This window comes from Tenrec ecaudatus, chromosome 7, assembly GCF_050624435.1.
Source record: "Tenrec ecaudatus isolate mTenEca1 chromosome 7, mTenEca1.hap1, whole genome shotgun sequence".
In the NCBI taxonomy this organism is placed as follows: Eukaryota; Metazoa; Chordata; class Mammalia; order Afrosoricida; family Tenrecidae; genus Tenrec; species Tenrec ecaudatus.
Window position 1 is genome coordinate 88,946,207 of NC_134536.1, and position 5,459 is coordinate 88,951,665.

Consider the following 5,459-nt stretch of genomic DNA (forward strand, 5'->3'; position numbering starts at 1 on the left):
AAAAAAAATCCCTTTAGAGAGTTAAGAACAACAACAACAACAAAGAAAACAAAGATGAAACACTGAGGAATAAGTTGTACCTGACCCCAACCAAAGTCTTTTCAATCATACCAGAGAGGTGAGGCTGTTGACTCCTAGAAATATGGACAGTCTTAGATACCCTAAGAGGGTAGGAGGGAGTCAGAATTGGCAGGGGTTTAGGTTACAGGCAAAGAAAAGCTGAAGAAGGAAGACTGACGAAGAATGGATGCATTTGCACGATGGTGTTGATGAGGAATAGTGAATATGCCATAGACGGCTAGAATGAACAAATCTATCTTAGAAGAAGCCCAGTCAGAATGTTTTTCAGTTGTAAGCAGGGTGAGACTTAGTCTCAGAAAGATATCATGCCTAGTAAGGGGTCAGCAAAAAAAAGAAAAGAAAGAAAAGATGAGATAGATTGATACAATGGTTGAAATAATGGGCTCCCACAGAAATCTTTGTGAGGATGGTGCAGAACCAGACAACAGCAGAAATGACTCGAAAGACTCTAACAACGGGACAATAACAAGGACTCCTATAAACCCATGCTCAATAATAATAACAACAAAATTGAGTTAACCTTTAGAATTATTAAATTAAATGGGGGATCATCTAGGGCTAGTCTGTAATTTTGAAGACCTTAATAATAGTTATAGATAGCATTCAGTCCTCCCTTTATTATTTGTCAGGCCCCGTTCAAAATGAACTAACTGATTTCAAGTTCACAGCAATCGAGGAGGTAGAAACTGTATTTGTCCTCAGAAAACTGAAGTGCAGAGAAGTTATGTGCCCGAATTGACCCAGTTAATGGCTGCTATGAGTAAACGACCAGACACACTGCCTACAGAAATTATAGTTCAAACTTTGCCTTCTATGTCTTCTCTGAAGGTCAGAGAATTGAAGTTCCTAAACCCAAGACCACACTTCTGGCTAGCAGCAGATCATAGCTAGAGTGTTCTTGAGCTCGGTCACGGAAATCCTCTACCAGCCATCCACTCCATGGGGCAGCCTGACACGCAGCGAAGGCACCACCTGCCACTGGAGACACCGTCTCCTCTCCTTTACTTGACCCTGCAGTTAATAGTCTTTAGAACATTTGCGAAAAGAATTTCCAGAAGATTCTTTTAGACATTTATTTCAAAATCTACTGGAAACACGTTTCAATAGTTTAATGCATTAAATTCTTGCTCAACTTACACAGCTTTGTTTACCTGTAAATTTCAGCTTTGACGGGTCCCTTGGAGTTTTCGGTTAGAATTAAAATCTGAATGAGTGTCTTCTATACAACACTGCAAGTAATGGCCTTGGCTTTGGACCAAGGAGAGAGAGAGCTAGCATATTGAACAAGAGGGAGCAGCTTCAGACTTTGCAGATTACCATGAAGAACTAGTGCACAGGCATGAAGAACGAAGGCCTGGTTTTAGGAGTAGGGTTAGGGAGGAAGTAAGCAAGGGCCTCTCAAAGCATGGCAAAATGGACATGGGCATTATGGTCAGAGAGACTCAGATTTGACTATGGGCTCTGTATTGGCAGTGTGACCTGGAGGGAGAACTACAAAGTTATTTCCACATTTTTAGAATGGAGCTGATAATGCGTAATTTATACGGAGAAATCACTGCAGAAGGATGGAGTATGTACAACACTGGTGTGCTCACTGAATGCCCACTGCCCTTTTTCCAGCAGATAGCATCCCCGTGGGATCCCCTTTAGTCCAGATACCTGATGATATATGCTAAATCAGCAGTTTTAACTTTATGTGACCTATTAGTAAGTTGAAAAATCAATTTAATATTCATTCATTTGATAAGCTAAATAGTGACTCCCCTGGATGCTAGAATCTGCTTGTATGGCAAAGGAGATTTTGAAGATATGATTAAATGAAAGATTCTGATAAGGGTGATTAACCTAGATAGTTGAAGGAGGCTTAATGGAATCACAGAGCTCCTGAAAGCTGGTAGGAGGATTATAGGAGTGGCGGATACAGAGATGTGAGCATGGGGGTGGTGTGATATGAGCCCAGGAATGTGATAGTGACAAAAAAAACTCTCCCTTCAGAGCCTCCAGAGAGAACTAGCCCTTGCAATGCACTGACCCATTTGGGTCTTCTACTGAACAGAAACATAAAATCATGTGCATGGCTATGTGTGTGGTGGTGTGCATACACACATGCAGGTCAGTCAATAGCTACCTATGTACTGGATTGCTGCAGTGTTACCCAGTATTCTTGCTCTGATCAAAAATGGGGAAAAAAAATGAAAGCCACTGGCCTGGCATCCACTGCTGAGTGTTCCTGGATCAACACCTCTTGTTCCTCTGGGCTCTGCTGACCTCTTGGGGAGGCCTCCTTTTCATGTAATGCAGCTAAGTTGGCAAGACCATCTTGCCTTCCTTTACCAAATCTTAATTATTCTTCCCAGCCAAAGCCAGAAGAAGTCTGGCTTCAGGGAGCTATGGAGAAAGTGCTGATTTGGGCTGGAGAGCAACATCTGAGCTCATCTCTACATATTACAAAGCTGGGTGTGACAGCATTTCACATTAAAGCCAGGAGTGAATATTATTCTGTAAGTGATGTGAGCTAACTATAAGGTAAACTGAGGTGTATTATAAATCAGCTGCAACTGGAGGAACTCTGTACGTATGTGTTTGGCACATATTAGGTGTGTTGCTGATGTATTCTTGCAGGAAATTGATTTACAAAAACACGAGGACTTAGAGTAACTGGATGTTGTATGTGCAGGTGCCGCCTGTGAAATCAAAATGAGTTCCTTTCAAAATGTAGACATGACCTTCCTGAAACAAAAATGCAACTTCTGAGTGTGGAGTGAATCTAAATCCATTGACCACAGCTGACCAGCCAGTTGAAGCCTTAATGACAGATTTTATACATCAAACTCTTTTTTAGGACAAATTTTGTCAATGACACCTCCCATATATTAATTAGCCTTGAGTGGTATAGAAAATTTTCCAATCATAATTTCTTCTTATAAAGAAGTGGATGAACCCCTCAGGACCAGCGGTGAGAGTGGCGATACAGGGAAGGAAGGGGGGTGGCGTGTAGAAAGGGGGAACTGATCACAAAGATCTACATATAACCTCCTCTCTGGGGGATGGACAACAGAAAAGTGGGTGAAGAGAGACGCCGGGCAGTGTAAGATAAGATAAAATAATAATTTATAAATTATTAAAGGTTCATGAGGGAAGGAGGAGCGGGGAGTGAGGGGGAGGGGAAAAAGAAAAATGAGGAGCTGATTCCAGGAACCCAATAGGAAAGCAAACTTTGAGAATGATGAGGGCAAGGAATGTTTAAGGGTGTTTAAACAATTGATGTAAGTATGGATTATGATAAGAGTTGTATGAGCCCCAATAAAATGATTTTTTTTAAAAAGAAAAAACGGTTGTGGAGACAAAGCGGTACAAAGAGCAACAATCCACTCCTCTGCTTCATAAGTTTTCAAGAAGCAAAAAGGGGGAAACAGTGCCCAAAGATGATATTTGGAAATTTCTGGGCCTCATCATACTTCAGGGAGTGGTGGGGAACTCCCTGCGGAAATGGTGTTGCACCACCAATAAACTACTTGCAACTCCAAATAAATAAAGAGTGTTACAGCTCTTTTAGAATTAGTCTAGCAGGTTTTCTGTTTTTTCCAGAAAGCGCCCCCCCCCAAAAAAAAATATAAAGAAAGAAAGAAAGGTGGAAAGTGGGCTGCAATCCCTTTAGAAATTGTAAAGTCTCAAGAGAACCTATGTCATGCTGCCTTAATGAAGACTTGTAATGGCCCCTCTTAGCTGGCCTCTTACACCCTTATCTTCTCTGTCCACTACATTATTGAATTCCTGGTTATGCTTGGTGACTTGATAAAGTCTTCAGCAAGTAGCATAATATAAAGGCTAAGCAATTCAACTTTGGCAGAAGACTGTTTGAGTGACATCACTTAGTACCCATGTGGCCATCATGAGCTATTTCGCTTCTCCAGGCTTCAGCTCAAGAGGAATGGCGTGGGGTACATTGTCAGAAAGGATCTTGCTAAATCCATCAGGAAGTACAATACTATCTGTGATCAGGTTATATCTACCCACCTGCAAGGAAAACTAAACAATACAACTACTATTCAAATTAATGAACCAACCACAAACGCTAGTGATGAAAAAATTGAAGAATTTTACCAACAACTTCAGTTGGAAATTGATCAAACATGCAAATAAGATGCATTTATAGTTATTGGTGATTAGAATGTAAAAGTTGGAAACAAAGAAGGACCATAGTTGAAAAATATGGACTTGGTGACAGAAATGAAGCTGGAGATCACATGATAGAATTTTGCAAAACCAACGACATGTTCATAGCAAATACCTTTTTTCAACTACACAAAAGTTGACTATACTCATGGACTTGCATACCTGGAATACGCAGAAATAAAATTGACTATATTTGTGGGAAGATATGATGGAGAAGCTCAATATCAGCAGCTAAAACCAGACCGAGGGCTGACTGGAACAGATCATCACTTGCTCATATATAAGTTCAGGATACAGCTGAAGAAAAGTAAAAAAGTCCACAGGAACAAAAATACAACCTTGAGTCTATCTCCAAGTTCGAGAGCATCTCAAGAACAGTGTGACACACTGAACACTAATGACAGCAGACCCGAGGAACTGTGGGACATCCAGTCCGTCATTAATAAAGAAAGCAGAAGGTCATTAAAAAGACAGACAGAAAGAAAAGGTCAAAGTGTATGTGAGAAGAGACTCTAAAACTTGCCCTTAGTAGTAGAGTAGCTAAAACAGATGGAAGGAAGGCTGGAGTCAATGAGCTGAATAGAAATTTTAAAAGGGCAGATTGAGGAAACAAAGCCAAATATTATAACGAAATGTGGAAGGACTTAGAATTAAAAACCAAAAGGAAGAACATGCTCAGCATATCTGAAATGGAAAGAACTAAAAAAACCTTCAAGTTCCATATTACAATTCTGAAGGATTCTACAGACAAAATATTGACAGATGCAGGAAGCATCAAGAGAAGATGGAAAGAATACACAGAGTCATTGGACCAGAAAGAGGTAGTCAATAGTCCAGTTCAGGAGGTAACATGTGAGCAAGAACCACTGGTACTGAAAGAAGAAACTCAAGGTGCATTGGATACATTAGCCCAAAGCAAACCTCCAGCGATTGATGGAATACCCGTTGGAATATTTCAGAAAGTTGAAGAATCACTGGAAGCAGTACACCAGGAAATTTAGAAGGCAGCCACCTGGCCAACTGACTGGAACAGATGCATATTTGTGCCCATTACTGTGGGTAACACAAAGATTTCTCCCAAATCATCTCCCGCAAATACGTTAGAATTAGGACACTGCTTGCAGCTAATGGTAAATGATTGTCAAGTTACTTCCCTGAAGGCAGTCAGTTGTCAGACAACTGTCTGGTCCCACAATAGGTAG

General features: G+C 40.7%; 1 non-coding gene across 1 annotated transcript; it reads left to right on the forward strand.

Moving 5' to 3' along the window:
• The first annotated feature begins 3,617 nt into the window (after window positions 1–3,617).
• Window positions 3,618–3,680, forward strand: LOC142453979 (U7 small nuclear RNA). The gene has a single exon (XR_012785524.1). It is a non-coding gene; the product is annotated as a U7 small nuclear RNA (small nuclear RNA).
• The last annotated feature ends 1,779 nt before the right edge of the window (window positions 3,681–5,459 follow it).